This window comes from Triticum aestivum, chromosome 4A (genome assembly GCF_018294505.1).
Source record: "Triticum aestivum cultivar Chinese Spring chromosome 4A, IWGSC CS RefSeq v2.1, whole genome shotgun sequence".
Lineage (NCBI taxonomy): Eukaryota > Viridiplantae > Streptophyta > Magnoliopsida > Poales > Poaceae > Triticum > Triticum aestivum.
The window spans coordinates 744,488,519-744,499,894 of NC_057803.1; the positions used below are offsets into that span (position 1 = coordinate 744,488,519).

Below are 11,376 nucleotides of genomic sequence, written 5' to 3' on the forward strand. Positions count from 1 at the left end.
CCACTTCTTCTTCTTCATTGTCTTCCATCATAACCTCTCTTTCTCCGTTCTTGGTCCAAACATTATAGTGGGGCATGAAACCAAACTCAAACAGGTGGACGTGAATGGTTCTTGAGTTAGAGTAATTGTGACCATTCTTACAGCCAGCACATGGACAAGGCACAAAACCATCCGCTCGCTTGTTTGTTTGAGCCGCAATCAGAAAAGTATGCACGCCATCAATGAACTGGCGAGAGCATCGGTCATCGTTCATCCATTGCCGGTGCATCTTCATTACACACCACCGAATAGATCAAATTAATACAAGTTCATACATAAAGTTCATACAACACTTAAATGCAACATACAAATAACTCTCTAGCTAAAGAATTTAAATGCAACAACAAATGCGATCAAGATCGCAACTAAGGTAACAATTGATACAACAACATAAAGATACCAAGCCACACTATCAATGGCATATTTTCTAATCTTTCTAATCTTCAACCGCATTTTCTCCATCCTGATCTTGTGATCATCGACGACATCGGCAACATGCAACTCAAATTCCATCTTCTCCCCCTCAATTCTTTTCAATTGTTCTTTCAAATACTCGTTTTCTCTTTCAACTACATTTAACCTCTCGACAATAGGGTCGGTTGGAATTTCCGGTTCACATACCTCCTAGATAAAAATATCTATGTCAACTTGATGGGCACAATTTGTCATAAACACAAAATGCAACAAATAATTTTAAAAGAGAATATATACCACATCCAAATCATAACACGGACGAGGGCCGACGGGGCGGATATAAAAACCATGGCACTATGTATAACAAACAACGTACGAGTAAGATAATTATACAAGTAACTATATATCTAAATCACACAAACATGATTTTTTTATATAAAAAAGATAAGAACAAGGTGCTGGCGACGGGTCGGTGCGGACGATCGACGGTGGTTACAACGGAGACGGGAAGGCACTAAGTAAACCACACCTACATATGCAAACTAAGAGTTATTTTAAGCTTAAATTGCATATAAATCAAATAAACTACCACATATAATTCCTCCCAAATTACTAAATCCCACAAATTAATCACTATATAAAGCATTACAAGAGCTAATCTAGCAATGAGAGATGAAAGGACAAAGTTGCTAACCTTTGTGATCACTTGAATGGATGGGGCCTTCAAATCTTGACAAAATTTGGGCAAAATGTGTGATGAGCTCGAGGGGAGAACAGGAAGAACAGAGAGGAGGAGAGGGGAAAGGGGGGGGGGGAGAATAGAGCGAGCTGGACGAAGGGTTTATATGCAGGATGACCTAGAGTACCGGTTCGTGGCAAGAACCGGTAGTAAAGGTGCTAGACGGGCCCCAATCTGACAACGTCCTGCCACCACACCCCTTAGTACCGGTTCGTGGCACGAACCGGTGCTAAAGGTTCTGCACGAACCGGTACTAATGAGAGCGGCCCGCCTAGCCGTTGGAACCGGCACTAATGGTTACATTAGTGCCGGTTCAGTTACAAACCGGGACTATTGTGCTTCACATTAGGCCATTTTTCTACTAGTGCACATTCCTATGGTGAGGTTCATTTTGGTAGTTTCAACTCTTCGATCATTCCCGACAAGATTCAAATTGCTGATTTCAGTATCCCAATCTTTGGGCTTCCTCTTCGGGACTTGCAACTTTTAAAGGTCATCTTCTTCGGCATAATCATTTGGGATTGTCTTGCTCATGATTTGTATATCATATTCTTGATGCAAGGTAGGCTGGTTATTTGAATCCAGATTTATTACACATTCTCTCTATTCATTATGTTCCACTAGAATCATATTCGCATATTTGCAACAGGCTAAACTGATTGACCTGAAGCTGCCTAGTTTTGATGGTAGAATCTAACATATAAAGCCTCAAGAAGTGCTAGGCACAACCGATGCCTCGAAAGCACGGTACCACGCGAGGCGAAAAAGACCACCGCACCGCGCCCGCGCGTGGGTGGCGCAGCGCACCACGCGAGCGAAAAATACACCGCACCGCGCGAGGGACGAAAACGGCATCGAACCCTAGCCCCAGTCCACAGCCCCACGCCCCTCGCTCCTTCCTCCCTCACCCGCCGCCGCTCCCTCCCACCTCCTCCTCCTCCTTCTGTGCCCTAGGAGCCCCGCCGCCGCCCTGCTGCTACTCCTCCACTGGCCCGCCACTTCCTCCTCCCCGCCTTCCCATCGCTCGCGTGCAGGCCATTGTGGCCACGCGCTTCGCGGGCGAACCCGATCTCCAACGCCTGCTCCGGGTTCACGCGGGACAGGCTCCCCTGCATCCTCCTCCTCGCGGCCGAGGACGACGCCTCCGGAGTGAGCTGAGGGTGGGGGTCGGGTCAAGGCTGCTGTTGGCGGCCTGGATGCAGGCGATGGTGGCGGCCGACGGGGGTCTGGCGGGCGAGGGAAGGAGCAGCACCCGGCCAGCCGCCGCCGCACCTCCTCCACCCGGCCAGCCATGGCGCTCGCAGATCCGCCGGCCCTGTCGTCGCCGCTGCGCTCGCAGGTGAGCGGTGCCGAGAGCTGCCGTCGTGAGGAAACCGCGGGAGGACGAGCTCAACCCGGACAAGGTCGTTGTGGTCGTCGGCACCTCCTCCATTTGGCCACGAGCCCCCGCCCCCGCGTCCATCTCCACGCGTGTTGTGGCGACCCCGGGAGGAGCTCGAGCCGCATCGGTGGTCCACGGAGCATCTCCACGCGTGCAGCGGAGACCCCAGGATGAGCTCGAGCCGCAGCGCTGGTCCACAGCGCCGGCGCCATCGTCGGTGAGTCCCAGGTACAGTCAGGCTCTCTCCCCTCTCTACATCTCTCTCTCTCTCTCTCTCTCCTTCTACATCTCTCCCTCTCTCCGTTAGAGGGCAGCTGCGGACCCCGAGGTGCAACCGGCCATGGCAAGGCAGGAGGATTCGCGCCTGGCTATTCCCCTGCCTGCTGTAGAATCTAATCTCTCCCCATTGCCTCCTACCCTCTCTCTTCAACTCATCTGTTTCCTTGTGCAAATTCTTTTTTGTTTATTCCTATAAGGTGTTTGATGAAATTTCAGCAACGTCCAAGCATGCTCACCTCCAGTTCTCCAACAGTCAAAATGGAAAGATAACGTGAACATCCAGTGAGCACTACTGATGCCATCATGGAAAAATCACTGCTCTTGTTTAATTTTATTTATGTAGTCAACATTTTGATCAAAGGATTCTCACGTGTTAGAAAACTGTACTCACATAAAACTGAGTATTGGTCTATGGAACTGGAGGTAGTGAGTTCAGTTCTTATGAATTAATGTTTCTTTATTTATTTAGAGCTTCTGTTCAGATCATTGACGTTTGCATATCCCCTGTTTGTAGTATCATTTTGTGTCTCATGTTATAACTACCATTTTTTCCCTCTACAACCTGTAAATTTCGAATTTAGTTTACTGATCTATGAAAGTCATGTATAACTTGGCAGAAATGTTATCCCTACAAATAAGAACACCCTTATTCTTTATTGTGCAGCAACCATGTTGACAAGCTGGCATCTCTTTGTTCTATTCTATTGACTTCTTGTGGCATTATGTATGAAGCCCTTTAAGCACAAACCTTTCGACGCAAGGACTGTCATGGGATTTGGAGTGCTCAATGGCATCTTAATTGGACTTCTCAACCAGAGTCTAGGTTTCAACTCTGTTGGTTTCTATCAGGTAAGCATTGTTCTTTGTTTCTGTCTGAACTTACAGAAAATGAATAGTCAATTATTTTTGGTGTTGGAGTTGCAACTGTGACTGAAATCCTAATTTCTAAAAATAAGGCTGAACCATGTATATATTTGCAGAGCAAGTCGAGCGCATTAGTTGGATCTAGCTTCTTGATATTGTAGAGGACTCGTCAAAAGGTTATCACCTATTCTCTAATGTGGATCACATAAAAAAATAGAAATTTTAGTTTTTGAAAATAGATTGAACCATTTATATATTTTTGGATAACAATGTACCTCTAATATCTACGTATAACGATGGGCTAAACAAGGATAACCTGCTTAATGATGAGATGATCTGTTTTCTACAGCTTGGATTGGCAAAAAAAATTGTAATCAATGTATGTCCCTGCATCTTAACAAGTCATCCATTAATCGCATGTAATGTGTTAGCCTTCCTTTTTATGTACTGGAGTTTTCTCTAGGTCACTGTATAAAATAGGCATCAATGCACTTTCGGACAGTACACTCACACTCATGATTCTATCTTTTTTAATACCTACTTTACGATTTTGATAGTTTTATTACATATGTTCTGTGCAATTGTCAACTTCTATAATTCGAAGTTAATTGTATTTGTTCTGTTTTGGCTGCTCTAACAGATCTACGGGGTTCTCGGCTGGCTGGGAAGACTTGACAAGAGGCACAGGTAAAATAGATCATCTCTTGTGACTCTCAAGATATGTATCCAGAGAGCAAGTCAGGTCTCGGAATGCTGACTGAATATTCCATGGCCTTTGTTTTTCTTGCTAGGTGGATTACTACTTCCTTGGATGTTTTCAGGTTATTGTTTCCTTGCTCCCCTTTGCCGGCAAGCATTCTCATCTTCTGGTCACTTGCGTAAGATACAACATGCTAATGCTATCTTGGTTTGGTTTGCTCTTGCAGAAAATAAGTGAAATGTGCAGACCGACAACATGGACGGCAGGTCTTGCGGCTCCCAGCGCCCTCAACCCCCCACTGACCCTCTCTCAATTTTGATCTCTCCTCTACTCTTCTGGTGAGTGGGAGCAGCATGTGGATATATTGAACTATATATTAGCTTTTGGTTGGTGCCCATGAAGTACTTTGGAATTCATTATATAGTTGTGTCGGTGAAGATGTCGTAGATTTGTTAATATAGAAAACACAAATTTTTCATCTACCTTGTGCGTCATAGGTAAACATATTTTCCTATCTATTTCTATTCTTCAGCCTCTTTATATTTCAGGGTGGCGGTGAGAGCGGGTGTGAAACGGGAGAGGCGGCCATAGGAGGTATATGATAGGAAAAGAATTGCTCTATGGCAGTGCTTTGACTCGGTGACCAGAGACTGACTGGGTGTGCTTGCAGTTTGAGGTTGATTTTTTCTGGTATACATATAATTGGAGGTATATGATAGCAAAAGATAGCTGGTATACATATAATTGGATTTTTTTTCTTAAATTATTGAAAGCTAGATAACTGGAGGTTGTGTATTATAAAAATGATGTACTATTTGGTGTCACCTATAACTGGTCTCATCTTGTCTCTGTAGGTAGGCGCCATGGACGCCGCTCTTGTGCTCATCAAGGTCCGCTGCTCCTTGTTCCAGTCCCATGACAAGCAGCAGCAGCATCATGGTCTGCCCCCTCCCACCCTCTCTCGATTTCCTCTCTTCGCTTCCCTGACCACGTCTCATCTCTGTTGGGTCAAGGTTGGGTTGGAGCTATAGCGGCCAGCCACCAGGACGATGCTGACAGCCAAAGAAAGCTCCTTCCCCACCGCTGACAGCCGAAACCGCTCTTGTGCTCATCAAGGTCCCTTTCACCTCTCTAACCTCTGTGTTAACTCCGTCTGGTTCTAGGTCAATTAAGGTTTTTTGTTTTGTTTTTGCTTCCACTCTGTTTGATTTAAGTGTGGTGGTCAGATCCTCTTCAGATGTCCAGTTGAGACCCCTACCCATTTCTTCTCTTTTTTTCTCTTGAGAGGAGAGGAGAGGATGCTAACTAGCGAAGTACTATACTACTACTACGTTTCAAACCATAATAAGGTCCTTCGGTAAAAACAAAACAAGATTTGCAGCGTCGCAGTAGCAAAATTCCAGCATCCACTAACCACACAAAAAAGTATGTGTCCAGTGATAATATAACGAGAGAGGAATTCAAGGATTAGTTTATTATTAACCTATGTAGTGTATGCACTGGTAGTTGATGGAGTTTCAAGCAACAAGCATGGAGCACCTTCTTCTTTCTATCATGTCACTTACCTGATAATTTGGTAATTCTCTCTGTAATGTCATTCATATACCTGATAAAGCTAATTTCTTTGGGGCTCTCTGTCATTCATATGTTCAGTGATACAATCAGAATTATTATGTAGAGGTTACTCCAGTCCTCACTATTCTTCTATTTGTCTCTGTTTAGTGTTTTACTTTTTTTATCAGCTGCATAATAGATAACCATATCTACATTTGTCTCTATTTTCTGTCAGGTTAGGCAACAGGATGGCAGTCACAGGAGCCATTGCATTTTCTTTGTCGCAATGGCATTAGGTAGTTGTACCTACTGCGGTTGTTACACTAATATCTATTTATTACATGTTGCTATAGTTACAAAGCTTCAACAGCTTACTATAAATTAGACTGGTTTGATTCCTAGATATTATTGTATTTTACCCGTAGGATCAATTTCCAATGAGTTGGTGCCTAGGGTCTTGTGGGGAGCACATTTTCTTTAGCTGCTGCCATTTATTCTGCTGCTTTCGTACAACCTAGCACTCTTCTGTGGTGGGCATATGTTATTTTGTACCAATGATAGATACAGAAAGTGCAAGACTTCTACTCTCTACTTAATGAACTGATTTTGCTTCAGGATAACTAGCTTGATTAATTAGCATGTTTCTGTGATCAATGAATTACTAAGGTTGTGACCCCAGCTTGGAGGCTTGAGTTCCTTCCGTAGTTCTTTATTTTACTTAAATGATCATGAACCCTTTACTTAACATATGTCCTTTTGTACCTTAGCAAAGGGTCTCGCCACCGCGCGCAGTCCACCTCTCCCCGCAGGCATGCCGGCCACCTCCCCACCTGATGCACATCTTTCCCATGGGGCCATGGAACACGGTGAGCAGCAGTGGTATGAACCACAAAATACTACTATGAGATTAGTTAAATTCAGTGTTCTGTTGTAACTTTAAAATTGAAAACCAAGTTTCCCTGGACAAATATAGTTTTTTGTGAGCTTATTATTGACAATTTATAGTAATATGCTATTATGGGCTTTGCTCCACCATGATAAGGAGGAAAGAACTGCAGGCTATATTGTTCGTTGACATTCATGATCAGTTACACACCAAGCCTATATTTTTGCTGCTTCTACATGTTGCTATGATGGTCATCCAGCCCATTTTCTTATCGCACGACCTTGAAAAAGAGCTTATTTAGTTAATGATTTTCACTTACTAAAATTCAGATAGCTCTTGCTGTGTACGGAGCTGTTGATTACTCAAAACATGTTGATGTATTAGTTTGTTTCGGAGATGGTTTGGCATACTGGCGGTTTCGCTGAACTCGAGAAAGTAGCTTCACAACACAATGTGTAGTTCAGTGTAGTTCACAACACAAAGCTAGCTCAACCACACAGGCAGATTGATTGATCCCTAATTCCTCTCCGTGGCCATTCTTTTATCGGTCTTTCTGATATCTAGAGTACTTTCATTTAAGACCAGAACATCAACTTGTTTTTTGTTCTTAATTTTGTTGGCATAATGGTTTTAGTAGTTGTGCCATAAACAAAAGATATTAGCTCTTGACACCTCTTTATGTTTAATTTACAGGCTGTGTCACTTGTATTGAGCACACCAATCTGCCTCGGTAGACGGCTGCTGAAGTTGACCCACAGGTTGGAGACAAAGATAGTGTGACAATTGACTGACCTTGACATGTTTGAGAATTAGGCAATTGATTGTGCCATTTCTCTGCGCATTGGTACTTACTTTTAAAACCGGTAGATTTTAAGAAATATTTCCGATGCATTATAGAATGCCACCAAAACAGAATAACTCTCCTGCCTATTTCCATTTATTCTTAACATTGCTTGTTTTTCCTTATGATGCTACACTAGACTGCAGTTTTTGTTGTCACTACAATGATGTATTTTTTGATTCCATCTGCTGTCGACGCAATGCACAGAGGGTTCAACAACTGAATATTGTTATGCTAACACATGTTTAGTTGGTGTGTGTTTTGTCAGATAAAATGCATGTTTCTCAGGAGACACATACTGTAGTTAATTCCGAAGGAGAATAGCAACCTTCGCTTCTGCTGGATACGTACTTAAATTTATTGATATTCAACTATTTTTGTTGTTTCGGTTTAGTTCCATCCAAGGCCACCAGTTGGTTATAAGTACTTCCAAATAGTGATCACCCAATCTTCTGTAGCATGTATATACTGATGGTAGTTTCTTCCACCGAATATGTGAACCTGGAGAAGACTCACTATGAAGGTCTCCTGACAACTAAAGTTTTACCTGCTATTAAAACGGTCGAAACAGAGTATGCAGATCTTCAGTAGCTTCGACAGATTTTTGTTGAACTACGATTGTTTCTGTATGCTTATTTTCTAAGAGAAAATTGTGTTCTGTTGTAGTTACAGTCAGTGGGGGCCTGAAAATTCACATCACCAAAAGAATTGTAGAATTTGATAAGAGAACATTTTCTTAATAAGTAAATAAGACGCAATTACAGTGTGTAACATTCTGATGAATGAACCTGCTGCAAGAGGCAATAAAAGTGACGATGCTTGATTTTATTAATTGTCAGGATGAAATATAAAGTAGTAAGATAAGTGTGAGCGTTCACCTAATTTGTTTTTTACCTATTAAATGGCCAGTTGGCGACGTACTGTCAACTTGGTACATTCAACATGCGTGTTCAGGTTTTAGGATGAAATTTAATCCAAGATCATTACTTTATGTTTTCCTACGTATATGTTGGCATCTTTGACTTTGATATGTTCGTTGCACTCTATTGGGCCTACTTTTGACCCAAGTACATTGCCATGCAGTCGTGTGAAAAAGTATTGGGCTTGCAGTGAAAGAAGTTCCGGCCTTTTGAAGCAACAATTGACATGGCTGTACATACAAGTTTCTTTCTTGGATGTCTATTATCTGTTTTTCTGCTAGCTTTGATTTCTCTTTTTGGTCAGTTGAAACGGTTAGTCTTGATAGGTCGACCACTTATATTGTTTCGAAGGTTCAATGAGCATATGATAAAGAAAGGTATCAATAGATTCACCAATGTAGATTACAAGAGTAAAGGTTTATCTAATGAGGCCTTGTCGCGGCGCTGCAAGTGTTGCCCCCCTCATCCCCAAGGGCTAGGTGAAGGAGGGTGCATGTGTGGTTCTTTTGCAGCTCGCAGCGAGGATTCTTGTGTCCAACCTGCACAAGAATGCCAAGAAGTCATTCTCGGATATGTAAGCCACGGTGCATGTTTCTGCCATGATTTCCTTTGGTTGGATTTCGTGGATTTAGGTGTTAAAAAATTATGGATTGTGGATGCAGGATTAAGGACATGTACCTGCACTACAACAAGAGATCTTGGCTGCTTTTTTGTGGCTTCCAAACTTGAAATGTTTGTTTGGAAGTTAGTTTAGTTTTTTGTTGTGGATTCACAGCTTCTCACATGTACCGTCCTCTTAGACCTTTAGATTTTCAAAGAAACTAAATGAAGATATGGTGGTATAGTCTCAATAGTACAACTTAAAGCCTTCCATGCTTTATATTTTCTCTGAAATTTGCTCTTGAAGAATCATATGTATCTATGTTAGATTTGGTGAGAAAAGGCGGCTTCCAAGCAGAGCATGTGGGAGTGTTAGCACATTTGGTTTTTGACTTTGGTGTCTAAATATTCTCACAATACTTGGCTCCCTCTCGGCCTTTGCGCCATTGGCGCAACGAGTCATCTAGTAATATCAATAGAGGAAGTACAAACATAGCTGTTGCCGGCACAACACGTCAATACTATAGAAGGAAGGACTCGGTTCGTTATTTGTTTCCTTTAGATAAAATCAAGGGTCCAGACCATGCTTAAGTTACAGATGAAAACATTACTAAAAATGGAGACACACTAGTGCATTTTGCTATCAAGGTACGTTACCAAGAAAGGATTTCGCCCCGCTTTATATATAACACACCGATCATCGAGCATCCAGTACAAACACACGCCACCACAACACATGCACGCACCCAGGGCAAGATATATAGACGCTGAGCGCAACACCACCACCCCTAGCACTACCACCACGAAGAGATGAAGCTACATATGACGAACCATGTGCTTCAAGGCGGCGCCTTCAAGAAGGGTATGACACCAGAGCGCCGCCACCGCCCGATCCAAGGATCAGAGTTTCCCCTGGAGCCGCATGACGGAAAACGAGAACCGTGACGATGCCTTCAAGAAGGAAGCGATCTTCGCCGCCCCCGGTCCGTCCGAAGATAGAACGGGTTTTCACCTACACTCACCGCCACCGAACGCCACACCCCGGCAACCACGCCGCCCACACGGCCATGGTGACTGGGCAGCGCCAAGGCACGGGCTCCGCCCAAGAGCACCGTGCTACCACCACCAGAGCCGCCGCCCCGGCATCAAAGACCTTGACACCACCTCACCCGAGACCCGCCGCAACCCTAATAAAAGAGACGAGCGGAAAGGTCCCACCTTTCACACCCCTGGGCGACTCCCAGCGTCGAGACCCAGTAGGCCGGCCAGAACTGGCATCCACCGACCTGTCCCGCTGCCCGAATTAGCGCGAGATGAGCTCGGTCCTGCAACACCAAGAGGGGGGTGAGGTCAGTCCCGCTGCACCGTGCGTGAGACGAGCTCGGTCCTTCTTTGTCGTGCGCGAAACGAGATCGGTCCTGCAGCACCGGGCGCGAGACGAGCGGTGGACCGCAGCTGGGTGAGGACCAGCCCTCTGATGAGAGTAGCGCTCGGGCGACGAGGAGATGGAGCAAAGGTCGAGACGGTCTGCACGTAGACGAGTCGACGACGGAGAAGCAGGCCGCTGCCTTGGGCAGATCCGTCGAGCCACCGTGAAGCCACCACGACACTGGGAGGCCACCCGACGGACCTCCCCACGCCGCCGCCCACGGCCGGAGCAGCGGCCAGCCCGGCCGTTGCCCTACTCGTGTCGCCCGGCGAACTCCAAGCGCCGGAGCCGCTGGGCACGCACCACCGGAGCCACGCGCCGTCGGCCGACCCTCAACGCCAGGCCGAACGCAGCCCGCCCCGCCTCAAGGTCAGCTCTGGTTGGGTCGCCGGCAGCCATCCCCGACCCCCGTCTCACACCACCACCTCCCCCTGGTGCTGAAGAAGAGGAGGGCAACACCGAGGCCGCCACTACTGCGCCGCCACCTCCGCCAGACGACTGCCACGGCGGAGGAAGCCGCCCGCAGCGCGCTCTTACCGGATCTGGATCGAGCCGATGTCGTCACCACACCAGCCGAGCACCACCGAAGCGCCGCCCATCATGCCACCCGCACACCCGCGCGCCATCACCAGCGCCGATGCGCTAGCCCTCCCGCATGAGGCGACGAAGATGCCCCGCCGGCGCCGGCGCCGGCCGGGCTTCGAGGCGCACCCTTTGGCCGCGGCGGGAG

The 11,376-nt window shown here is 45.7% G+C and overlaps 2 long non-coding RNA genes across 2 annotated transcripts; both read left to right on the forward strand.

Annotated features, from left to right (window-relative positions):
- Positions 1-4,510: 4,510 nt before the first annotated feature.
- Positions 4,511-5,348, forward strand: LOC123083571 (uncharacterized). Its single transcript, XR_006439320.1, has 3 exons — positions 4,511-4,754; positions 4,965-5,124; positions 5,271-5,348. It is a non-coding gene; the product is annotated as an uncharacterized lncRNA (long non-coding RNA).
- A 747-nt stretch (positions 5,349-6,095) lies between these two features.
- On the forward strand, positions 6,096-7,832 carry LOC123083572 (uncharacterized). Its single transcript, XR_006439321.1, has 2 exons — positions 6,096-6,849; positions 7,550-7,832. It is a non-coding gene; the product is annotated as an uncharacterized lncRNA (long non-coding RNA).
- Positions 7,833-11,376: the final 3,544 nt, after the last annotated feature.